The sequence below is a fragment of the Haliotis asinina genome, chromosome 4, assembly GCF_037392515.1.
Source record: "Haliotis asinina isolate JCU_RB_2024 chromosome 4, JCU_Hal_asi_v2, whole genome shotgun sequence".
Taxonomy (NCBI): Eukaryota; Metazoa; Mollusca; class Gastropoda; order Lepetellida; family Haliotidae; genus Haliotis; species Haliotis asinina.
In genome coordinates, this window is record NC_090283.1 from 78152752 (window position 1) to 78165754 (window position 13003).

At 40.7% G+C, this 13003-nt stretch overlaps 1 protein-coding gene across 1 annotated transcript in view; it reads left to right on the top strand.

Moving 5' to 3' along the window:
- Positions 1-276: 276 nt before the first annotated feature.
- LOC137281930 (regucalcin-like) overlaps positions 277-13003 on the top strand; it is a 158078-nt gene continuing 145351 nt past the window's right edge. Inside the window, exon 1 of the mRNA XM_067813657.1 lies at positions 277-409. The gene's annotated coding sequence lies outside the window, so the exon portion shown is untranslated. The remainder of the gene's footprint in view (positions 410-13003) is intronic.

Genomic DNA, 13003 nt, shown 5'->3' on the forward strand with positions numbered 1-13003 from the left:
AACGGCGAAGTTGAAGTATCAGGTTTGCTGGCGTTGGAGATGGACGTATTGTGTAGCATGCAGTTGCGCTCTTAATACTTGTGATATCAATGACTGGATTGTCTGGGCCAGGCTCGATCATCTGACTGCATCGTTATTGAATTGCTTCAAGTTACTGCGGGTTAGTTTATGATTTGGGCCTATAAAAGGTACACACATATTGTCCACTCTCTCGTTATTTGTATATTGCATTACTTTCCCCGTCAGATTATGTCTGAGAAGATTGAGGTCGTTGTGAAGAACATTCGGCATGGGGAGGGACCTCACTGGCACGACAACACACAGTCCCTGTACTACGTGAACTATTTTGTTGATGACGTCCACAGATACAACATCGTCACAGGAGAGGACAGCCGACTGAACCTTGGAGGTGAGTTCATTTGTAAACTCATTTCAGTTTGTGTGCATGTTTGATTACGCCGGACCATATCCCAGCTCTATAACTATGGTCTGTAAATATTCACTTTATAACCACTTAATCCCGTGAGTGAAATCATGGGCACACACTTCAAGAGGGCGACACTCATCGCCATATTTGGTTAGAGTTGTTAAAAACCAATACAAACATTTTTACCACGTCTATGTCCCATGTTCTGCTCCCAGAATGGGTATAGTTGCCGCATAAAACCATGTTACACGCTTTTGACATGCCGTACTTTAGCACTTTGCTAAGAAATTTTATCCCGAAATATTCATATTGTACATCTGACTAAACCACTGGGAAGCAGTAAGTTATCGCTGACTCCAACTGACCCCGCCCCCAAAGAGAAAAATAAATAAAAAATAAAAAAATAAAGACGTGTGTGGTATTTAAGAGAGTTGTTTTACAAACAGAATTTATGTTCCAATAATGTAACTGAAACTTAAGTGCAATATTGCTCTTATATATCTTAGAATTTATTAAGAAAGTGTCAAGGGGTCAAATTTTAAAATGATAAATGAGTTCATTATAAAGGTGAGTGAGTTAATATTTAACGTCACATCGGCAATATTTCAGCCATATCGTGACGAGAACATTTAATACTGAAATGAAATATATCAATACTACAAAAACCTGTCAACGAGGGACAGTAAATCAACTAGAACATCACAAATGGGATTAAAACTAATGTGGAAAGTTAAACCTAATAGCACTATTCGGACAATACAACATAAAATCAGGCCATAGACTGCCAACAACTGAAGGTAGATCACCATACTAGGGGCCATGGGGACTTACAGTACCTTTGCTACCTACATGGACCCTAGTTGGATTTACATCATGCCCTCAGCTGTCAGCAGTTTAGTCACATCTAGCCAAAAATTTAAAATGCACATATACTACGATTAAAATCAGTGGAAGTCTAAACGTACATGGAATGTTTTTGGACTTACGTACCCTCTCAAGAGGACAAGAGTTTTACGGTACTTCAGCCCCCTTTGAGGGTACAGCCACTAACTTACGGTGTTAAAAAGGTCCTTAATTGCTTTTACATTGAAATATTTATCCCTTATGATGGAGAATTCAACACAGTCAAGCAGGATATGCTTGACCGTTGTTCTCTCATCACAAGGGATGCAAAACGGAGGATCTTCACCTTTTAAAAGGTATTCATGAGTATATCTCGTATGGCCAATACGACATCGCCGCATGATTTCCTCTTCAAATCTGGACTGACAACCCAAGTAAGAATAACCAATATAGGGTTTTATTTCATGTAATTTATTGCTGCCTACCTGGGTGTCCCACTTCTGCATCAGATCACGGATAGAAGATCTAATGATAGCTTTATAATTAGTGTATGGAATAAGAAGTGGTGTCACAGATTTGTTGAGTGCTGCCTTAGCAGCAAGATCGGCCATTGCGTTACCGGCAATGCCTACATGGCTGGGCAACCAACAGAAGACGATGTCGTATTGGTCAGTAGCAAGATTATTATACAATTCAATAATTTCAATTAAAAGTGGATGTTTACAATTCAATTAAAAGTGGATGTTTACAAGAGATATTGTTTTAATCGCTTGAAGGCAAGAAAGAGAGTCGGAATAGATTATATACTGTCTATGTTTAGGGTGTCTTTGAATATATTTAACAGCTGTTAATATGGCGTTAGCTTCAGCTGTAAAAATAGAACTGTTGTCTGGTAATCTAGAAGATATTGTTCTGGATCCAATGACAGTGGCACAAGTCAGTGCGCCACCGTCCTTGGAACCATCTATAAATAAGGATTTATAATTGCTATATTTTTGTTTTAATTGATCATATTCTTGTTTATATTGTAATTCAATAGTTTCTGATTTTTTAAATGTGGTCAATGTTAGGTTGGGGCCTGACCAACTGCCAAGGAAAAGAAGAAAGAAGACGAGAGGGAGCTATGTTTTCCAGCTCAATGCCGGCTGAAGAAAGAAAGGGTTAAATTCTACGTTCTAGAGGCGGGACAAGAGAAGATCTTTTCTTATATAAATCCTCTTAAAGGGGATTGAACACACAGTTATAGGCAGCGTTAGATTCATTAGAGTGTAATTTAGTAATGTATTGTAATGGTAATTTAATACGACGTTGTGTTAGAGATGGTTCATCGACCTCAACGTAGAGACTGTAAATAGGTGAAATTCTGAAGGACCCAAGACAAAGTCTTAGACCTTGGTGGTGGACAGAATCTAATAGTTTCAGGTTGCTCTTGCAGGCTCCACCATAAACGATGGAGCCATAATCAAGTGTTGAGCGGACGAGTGATCCATATAAGTGAAGGAGGGTAGTCTGATCCCCTCCCCACTTTGAGTTAGAAACAACCTTTAACAAATCGAGTGCCATCAAGCATTTAGCTTTTAGGGATTTAATATGGGGCAAAAAGGTCAAATGTGAATCAAAAATAAGTCCCAAGAACTTAGCCTCTTTGACAACTTTGATAGGGGTGCCACTTAGAAATAGTTCTGGGTCTTCATGAGGTTTATATTTACGGTAGAAATGTATAAAATTGTTTTTTGATTAGAAAATGTGAAACCATTTTCAAGACACCATTTATCTATTTTGTGTAAACACAGCTGCAGTTGCCGTTCAATATTATGCATATTTTTCCCTCGACAAGAAATATTAAAATCATCCACCAATAGAGATCCGTTTATTGAATTGTTTAAAACTTTTGATAAATTATCTATCTTTATACTAAAAAGTGTGACTGACAAAATACTGATATGTGGAACACCCTGATCCTGATTGTAATGATCAGACAGGGTAGAACCCACGGGGACTTGCAATTGTCTGTTATTTAAAAAGTTGTAGCAGTGTCATGAGCAGTATGGAGTTCACGAATAGAAAATGTTTCATTATAATCTTCCCCATTATCTGAATTGAAATTAATAGTTTTCTTTTCTTCTTGTTTTTGATACTGCTGGAATTTAGGGACATAATTCGAAGAGGAAGAGTGTTTAGTGAGGGTTTCACCCAGTATATTAGCAATATCAGATTTATCAGTAAACAATTGATCTGCATGTTTAAGATGATGGGCAGTAGATTTAGTACCTCTACCTTTGATTTTCTGGACCATGTTCCATACCTTGGACATGGGTGTCCGAGAATTAATTTTGGACACATAATTTTGCCAAGATTGGCGTTTGTTCTGCTTTAAATTTATTTAAATTATGCACCATAGGATGGCGACAGAATTCCGCCTTGATGATGGAGGAACATCAGATGGAGTTACAGATTTTAGTATAGTAGGAACATGGTCACTTCCACAGAGGTCATCGTGGACTGACCATTCAAATTCATTAAGTAGTTCTGAATTTGTGAGTGACAAGTCCAGAGCAGAATAGGTCCCTGTACCAGGGTGTAAATATGTGTTAGAACCGTCATTATATAAGCATAAATCGTTATCTGAACAGAACTCTTCTAATAGTTTACCTTTAGTATTCGTAGTAGTCCCACCCCAGAGTGGGTTATGGCCATTCAAATCTCCCATAATAATACACGATTTGGGGAGTTGATCGTATATGGTTTGAAGGTCAGTCTTCTGAGGCGCTGTAGACTGTGAGGCATACAAAGAACACAATTTGAAGCGTAACATGTAAAGTGAGTCGGACGGCAACTGCTTGAAGATTTGTAGTGAGTGTAATTGGTCTATAGATAACATTCTGTGTGACAATAATTGAAGATCCTCCAGTGGCTCTGTCACCCGGAGGTGAGAAACAATTATAAGCACTGAAATGACGTAACTCAAAAAGATCTGTCTGCTTTAAATAAGTCTCCTGCAGACTGACTGCTGATGGCGAACACTCCTGGACCAATAACTGTAACTCATTATAATTATACCTTAGTCCTCTGCAAGTCCACTCTACAATATTGTGGGAGTAAACTATCTTTTGGGGGGATTATTGGGGATCTACCCCGTACCTGCTTTATTCGTCGCTTCAGATGATGTCTTAATTTTTTAAGCATAAGTTTCTGTTAGATCTCTGGACAAGCTGTTTTGCGTGAATTTCAGTTTGTTTATCTCCATCTGCTGCTTCCATATTGGACACTCTTTTGAAAAAGAGGAATGGTTTCCTGAACAGTTAGTACATTTCTTATAACTACTGTCACAATCTTCTGTTGTGTGTTCTTCTCACCACAGTGAGTACACACAACAGACAATATGCAAGTATTGACCATACTTTCGGCACTTGAAACATCTCAGTGGATTCGGAACATATGATTCCACTTTGATATGACAGTAACCAGCCTTTATCGATTTAGGAGCAGAGAAAGTAGAGTAGAGAAAGAAAACAAATAGGTGTTTGTTTGTTGGATCTCATTGTGTTTACGGGAAGTGAAACGTTTTATATACAACACACCTTGTTCCTTCATCTCTGAGGCGATATCAATTTCCAGCATATCAGCAGGAAGGCAGTCTCGGTCTCTCACTATGTCTTTGCTGGTGTTAAGCGTTTGGTGGGCAGAGACTGATACGGGATTGCCGACAAAAAATTTAGTTGACAGGAGGTTATTTGCCTGTTGTCTCTTACTACATTCAATAAGAAGTGAACCTGTATGCAAACAGGTTGTAACATCTCCTGCTATGAGGTGTACGCCTTTTGAAATGGCAAGAGAGTTCAGCTTCAAAGGAGTCTTGTCAACAGTCTCAAGTACTATAAAACGTGGACAATAGTCAATAGATGTGGACGGTCTTTGTTCATTAACATCAGGATCCGTGTCAAGAGGACGTTTTGTCTTGGTGATAGGGGTTTCGTAAGCCATAATTAGTGTTTTAAGGTTCATCATCCGAGCTCCCCACCCACCACGGAGTATCACAACGACAATGCTAAAACCAAGTGAGTCTCCAACTTGCAGCACCAAGATTACTCGGATGATATACTCCAGCAGAAGAGTTACAAATAGCTAATCCACCAAAATGACCCATGAGCCCCCGCCTTCTGGCATAAGACTCTAGGCAAAGAGCAAAACATCATATTGCAAATCATTGACATTTGATATGAACAAATGTACCAAGTCCAAAAGTAAAACATTTTCAAAGTAAATTTGTGCAGTGACGTACAAGTCCACACACAAGGCTTGGCGTGACCAGCCGATTGATAGAATCGGGCCGATTCTACCACCCGTCTAAGTGAAGTAAGGGCCAAAGTGGTGTGTTGAACAACAGGAACATGGTTCAGGCTCCTACTGCCCGCAACCACCATACTACCGTCCTCCACCGACACGGGACGCAACCCACGGCAAGAGAGATCAGCAAAATCCATCCCTGCTATGACAGCAGCCCGTGTACAACGTTATGCTCTGTTCCTGTCTGGACACCAGAATGACACTGAGTACAGAAACACACATAAACATGGAAATGCTGATGGACTTTCCAGACTTCCTCTCAAGACTGAAAGAACCGGACAAGATGCGTCAGATGTGTTCTATGTCCACTAGATTGAACCTCTACCTGTTACTGCAAGAATAACTCAAGTTACTCAAGAATAGAACAAGAGGAGACCCTGTGCTGTCACGACTATTAGAACTTAGATTACAAGGTTGGCCCGACATATGCCCTGCTGAAGAGCTCAGATCATTCTCCACTAGACGCAGGGAACTGTCTGTGTGTCAAGGTTGCTTGATGTGGGGACTTAGAGTTGTTGTACCTTCATGTCATCAGAGCCAGTGCTTATAAGAAATACATACGGGTCGCAAGGAGGTGGTTTGTATGAAAGCCCTTGCTTGAAGCTATGTATGCTGGCCGAATATCAGTTCCCATATCGCACAGATGGCTAAGACCTGTCGTGGATGCCTCGGACAAGGAAAAATCCGCCAACAACACATTGGCTATGGCTTATGGCATCATGGGAAAGAGTGCACATAGTCCTTGCTGGACCTGTTATGGATAGAATGTTTATGGTTGCAGCGGATGCATATCCCAAATGGCCAGAGGTGGCAATCTTGAAATCAACTACTGCTACAGCTACAGTCTCACCCCTACGCCGATGTTCGTTCGTCATGGAATACCGGACAACATAGTCACAGACCATGGTCCACAATTCATCTCAGGAGAAATGTCTCGTTTCACAAACAAGAATAGTATCAAGCATACTTTCTCAGCACCATACCATCCAGCAAGCAACGGGCAAGCAGAGCGATTCGTCCAATTTTTCAAGAACTCCCTGAAAACAGAAAGGAAAAATATAACAGTTGAACAGAAACTTGCAAACTTCCTAGTAGGTTACAGAAATACGCCACACGAAACGACAGCAGAAACACCAGTCATCCTGATGCATGGAAGACGCCTATAGATCAAGCTTGACTTGGTGAAGCCAAATCTACCCAAGACTGTTCAAGAACGACAAACTGCAAGTATCGATCCAGACAACGCAGTCAGACAGTTGCCACTAGGATGCTATGATTTTCAGAGATAATTTGATTTTTCGAACATGGAATCTGTCAGCGGAAACTGACATTATATTCTATAGTCTTGAATTAAAAATCTACCTAGTGTTGGTTGCTGATACATTCAAAAAAGGTTGCTTGGTTGTTTAACGCGACTCTGTGCAATATAGCTTCTATATGGCGGCTGCATGTAAATAATTGATTGTGGACCAAACGATCCAGTGATCAACTGCAATAGTACCAGTCTACACAAATGGGATAGAATGTGTCAGCCAAGTCAGCGTGTCTGACCACCAGATCCCGTTAGTCGCCCTTTACAACAAGCATGCGTTGCTGAAGACCAGTTCACGGGTACATCCCAAAGAGACATTGAAGGCAAAATATCTGCCATCACACGTTTGATCTTTTAGATGGTATAATGGGCGCTGGTCCGCTGGGCGCTGATACATCTAGATGGAACATATTCTCTGATAAAACCCGTCGAGTATGATGGAGCTGACCCTTGAATACATTGATGGCTTAGGATTGTATCCGGCACCCTCCTGGACACTTGCAACCAGTGGAGGCGAATCACGGCTGCTGACATACAGAGGTGTTTTTTGAGGCTGTTCTATCATGTTCTGACGCGTAAGCCATCACAGTCGTCAAGCTGTGACAGCAACATCGACGTGTGATGTCTTCCATCATACGTCAAGCGATGTTTCCTCACATCATATGAACCGTCTCAGATATGCTGTTCATATGACTTTGGAAATACAAGTGACTGACCCTTTTCAATTTATCATACATCTAGGAGTCGATTGAGGCGATATCATAATCAGAACTTCTTGGGAGAATTTTACAAGTTGGGATATGCAGTATTGACAAAAACGTTATGGATAACTTCTTTTATCCGGGAGGGTCACGTCTCGATACAGATTCTTGTACCATTGTGACGTCAAGACATGTCAGTACAATGACGTAACATCTGTCTACTGGCTGAGTGAGTGAGTGAGTGAGTTAATATTTAACGTCACATCGGCAATATCTCAGCCATATCGTGACAAGAACATTTAATACTAAAATGAAATATATGTCTATTATAAAACCTGTCAGCGAAGGACAGTAAAACAACTAGGATATCACAGAGTAGAATATAAAACTAGTAATACCTAAAACAATTTATCTATACAGGACAATACAATGTTAAAATGGGCTATAGATTGCTAACAACTGAAGGTAGATCACCATACTAGGAACCATGGGGACTTACAGTACTTTTGCTACCTGCATGGACCCTAGTTGGATTTACATCATTCCCTCAGCCGTCAGCAATTTGTGAAATCTAGCCATACAATAAAAAGACGCATATTCTACGATTAAAAACCTGGAAATTTAGAATTGACTTTGACTGTTTGAGGACTTACGTACCTTCTCAGGAGGACAATAATTTTACAATACTTCAACCCCCATTTACAGAACACGTTATTCAAAATTCTACCAAAAAAATCAATTTCTTTTAAAAAAACGACTAAATGAGAATTAATGTTAGTAAAAAGATCCTTTACAGTTTTGACATTAAAATATTTATCCCTTGTGATGGAGAATTCGACACAGTCAAGCAGAATATGCTTGACCGTGACTCTCTCATCACAAGGGATACAAAACGGAGGATCCTCACCTTTCAATAGGTATGCATGAGTATATCGTGTGTGGCCAATACGACATCGTCTTAAAATAACCTCTTCAAATCTGGACTGACAGCCCAAGTAGGTGTAACCAATATACGGTTTTATTTCATGTAATTTATTTATACCTACTTGGGTGTCCCACTTCTTCTGCATCAGATCACGGATGTAAGTTCTAATGATAGCTTTGTAATCAGTGTAAGGAATATGAAGTGGTGTCACAGATTTGTTGAGTGCTGCCTTGGCAGCAAGATCAGCCATTGCGTTACCGGAAATGCCTACGTGGCTGAGTAACCAACAGAATACGATGTCGTATTGGCCAGTAGCAAGATTATTATACAATTCAATAATGTCTATTAAAAGTGGATGTTTACAAGAAATATTTTTAATCGCCTGAAGGCAAGAAAGAGAGTCTGAATAGATTATATATTGTTTACGTTTAGGGTGTCTCTGAATATACCTAAGAGCTGTCAATATGGCGTTTGCTTCTGCAGTAAAAATAGAACTGTTATCTGGAATTCTAGAAGATATTGTTCTGGATCCAATGACAGTGGCACAAGCCACTGCGCCACCGTCCTTGGATCCATCCGTAAATAAGGGTTTGTAATTGCTATATTTATGTTTTAATTGATGATATTCTTGTTTATATTGTAAGTCATTTGTTTCTGATTTTTTAAATGATGTTAATGTTAGGTCAACTTGTGGCCTGACCATTTGCCAAGGAGGAGAAGAAAGAAGACGGAAAGGAGCTATGGTTTCCAGCTCAATGTCGGCCGAAGAAAGAAAGGGTTTAATTGAAAAGAGAGGATTGAAAACACAGTTATATGCCGGGTTAGATTTGTTAGAGTATAGTTTTGTAGCATATTGTAAAGATAATTTTATACGTTGCTGAGTGAGAGATGGCTCATCTGCCTCGACATGGAGACTGTCAATGGGAGACGTTCGAAAAGATCCAAGACATAATCTTAGACCTTGAAGATGGATAGAATCTAACATTTTGAGACTGCTTTTACAGGCTCCACCATATACAATGGAACCATAGTCAAGTTTGGAGCGAATGAGTGATCTGTATAAGTAAAGTAGGGTGGTTTGATCGCCTCCCCATTTTGAATTGGAAACAACTTTTAACAAGTCGAGTGCCTTCAAACATTTAACTTTAAGGGATTTAATATGTGGCAAGAACGTCAAGTGGGAGTGAAATATAAGACCCAGAAACTTGGCCTCTTTAACAACTTTAATAGGTGTGCCGTTTAGATACAGTTCAGGGTCCTTATGTGGTTTGTATTTACGGCAGAAATGTATACAGTTAGTTTTAGACTTAGAAACTTTTAAGCCGTTTTCCAAACAACATTTATTTATCTTGTTCAGACACACCTGCATTTGCCGTTCAATAGTATGCATGTTTTTACCTCGACATGAAATCATCCACAAAAAGTGATCCATCAATTGAATCGTTTAAAACCTTTGATAAACTGTTGATCTTGATGCTAAAAAGTGTAACAGACAAAATACTGCCTTGTGGCACACCCTGATCCTGACTGTAATGATCAGACAGGGTAGAACCCACACGGACTTGAAACTGTCTATCATTTAAAAAGTTGGCTATAAATTGAGGCAATCGGCCTCGCAATCCGAAGTCATGTAAATCATTTAAAATCCCATGTTTCCAAGTGGTGTCATATGCTTTTTCTAGATCAAAAAAGATCGACACTGCATGCTGTTTATTAATTATGGCATTCTTAACAAAAGATTCTAAACGCACTAAGTGATCGACTGTACCTCTGTTTTTGCGGAAACCACACTGAATATCTGTTATTAGGTTATTTGTTTCCAAGTGACCCGTGAAGGTCCCGGGGTAGAATAGGCCTTCGGCAACCCATGCCATGCTTGCCATAAAAGGCGACTATGCTTGTCGTAAGAGGCGACTAACGGGATCGAGTGGTCAGGCTCGCTGACTTGGTTGACACATGTCATCGGTTCCCAATTGCGCAGATCGATGCTCATGATGTTGATCACTGGATTGTCTGGTCCAGACTCGATTATTTACAGACCGCCGCCATATAGCTGGAATATTGCTGAGTGCGGCGTAAAACTAAACTCACTCACTCACTTGTTTCCAAGTACCAGACAAGTCGATTATTTATCATGCGTTCCATGGTCTTGCAAACACAGCTAGTTAATGAAATCGTTCGATAATTGGACGGATCGGTATGATCACGTCCAGGTTTAGGTATCGGTACTACTATGGCGTCACGACATGATGGAGGAAAGTTACCCGATGTCCAAATATTATCAAAAATATTTAGGAGAGTTTCTAGGCAGGATTCTGGTAAGTGCTTCTGGAGTTGATAATGTATGTTATCAGCTCAAGCATTAAGCCATGTTTAATGTTTATATTTTCATCATCCGAGCTCCCCACCCACCACGGAGTTTCACAAGGACAATGCTAAAAACAAGTGGGTCTCCAACTTGCAGCACCAAGGATACTCGGATGATATACTCCAGCAGAAGAGTTATAAATAACACACCCACCAGATTGGCCCATGAGCCACCGCCTTCTGGGTATAAGACTCTAGGCAAAGTTCCAAACATCATAATGAAGATCTTTAACATTTTATATAAACAAATGTGCCAAGTCCAAAAGTAACTCTTTTCCAAATTAAAACTGTGTAATAACATAAGTCCATACACAGGGCTTGGCGTGACCAGCCGATTGATAGAATCGGGCCGATTCTACCACCCATCTAGGTGAAGTCAGGGCCGAAGTGGTGTGTTGAGCAACAGGAACGCTGGTCCTGCTCCCATTGCCCTCAACCACCAGTATCCCCTCCTCCACCGACACAGGGACGGATTTGGTGGACCAAATATACCCCCGGGTCCACTACGGAGGTGTCGGCGAGCTCTTTGCGTTACCCAGCACCCACCACAAGGAGGTGGCTCGCCACGGGTGCCGTCTACTGGCTGAAAGGTGAGTTACAATATATATCTGATGTATGGACGTGGTTGTTTCCCGGAGTAAAATCGTATCCAAGTATTAAATAATGTGATATACTATTATTTCATCATAAGAAGCTTGTATTGCCGTTTGGGATTTAGACATGACTTACAGCCGCTTCTTTTGAATATAATACATGGATACGATATTGAAGCACTCGACCTCGAGATTGTAGCCTCCGAACTGAACAATATATTGCCATAGCCTGCAAATTTGATCTCGGGAATTAACATAACGTGTATCCGGGTAGGATAGAGTAATAGGATATGGGGTACCCGTGTACAACATGTGGAACCGTCCCAGCTATAACCAAACGGTAATGTTAATCCTCAACCTTTGGCACGAAATGTTCATTTGTGTCACAAACCGTAATTCCGATGTTCGGATTGTGTATTTTACGCACTGGGTGAGTGTGTGGATATGATTTTACGACCGTTTCTACAAACTACCAGCGATATGAGGTGGCTAACACCAGAAATGGGCTCCATACATTACACCTATGTGGAGAATCAAACCGGCGTGCTCGGCGAACGCATTGATCACTAGACTACTCTACCGCCAACTTTGTGAAGAAAACATGGGAAGAAACTTATGAATTGCCATCCCCACAGGGACAATGTACACTATGCTTCTTGCTTCAACAAGAGACGTGTGTCTTGCAACTTTCCATACCTGTCGCCAATCACTCGCCATTCAGTTCCTTGACTTCCCCATCAACACGAGCGCAGCTGTACGCTGTTTGTGTACAATCCGGGGTCTTGGGTGTATCCGCGGTTTTAATGTTCTCCTCCTCTTCTCTTTTCCATTTTTTGGGGCGTCGGTGGAGGAGAAGAACAAACATATCCATCACCCCCGAAAGAATGAAAGTGGACCCGGCCAAGTAGAACGATGCATTGTGACTCTTGGTAATGTCAAATAACCAGCCTGTGAAAGGAAGGAAAGGTATAATATACATATAACACTTTAAACCACAATATAACACATTACAACAGATATCCTCTTGCATCTGTATCAACGAATTATAGGTGTCATGTTTTATAATTGTCGGTGTGTGAGTGAGCGATATTCCAGCTATATGGCGGCGATCTGTAAATAATCGAGTCTGGACCAGATAAGCCAACAGCATGAGCATCGATCTGCGCAGTTGGGAACCGATGACGTGTCAACCAAGTCAGCGAGTCTGACTACCAGATCGCCTCTTACGACAAGCTTTGTCGCCTTTTATGGCGAGCATGGCTTGCTGAAGACCTATTCTACCCCGGATCTTCAAGGGTCTATAATTGTTAGTATTTCATTCATTCTGGTTGCAAATTAAATTTAGACTCCCTCCGTCAACCTCCGTCAGCCTCCGTCAGCTTTCGTCAGCCTCCGTCAGGTTGGTCATTGACTAACAACAATGTGTGATGAAACTCACGCCACTTGGCTAGGTTTGCCAGGAATATATATCATTTAAAAAGTAGATTA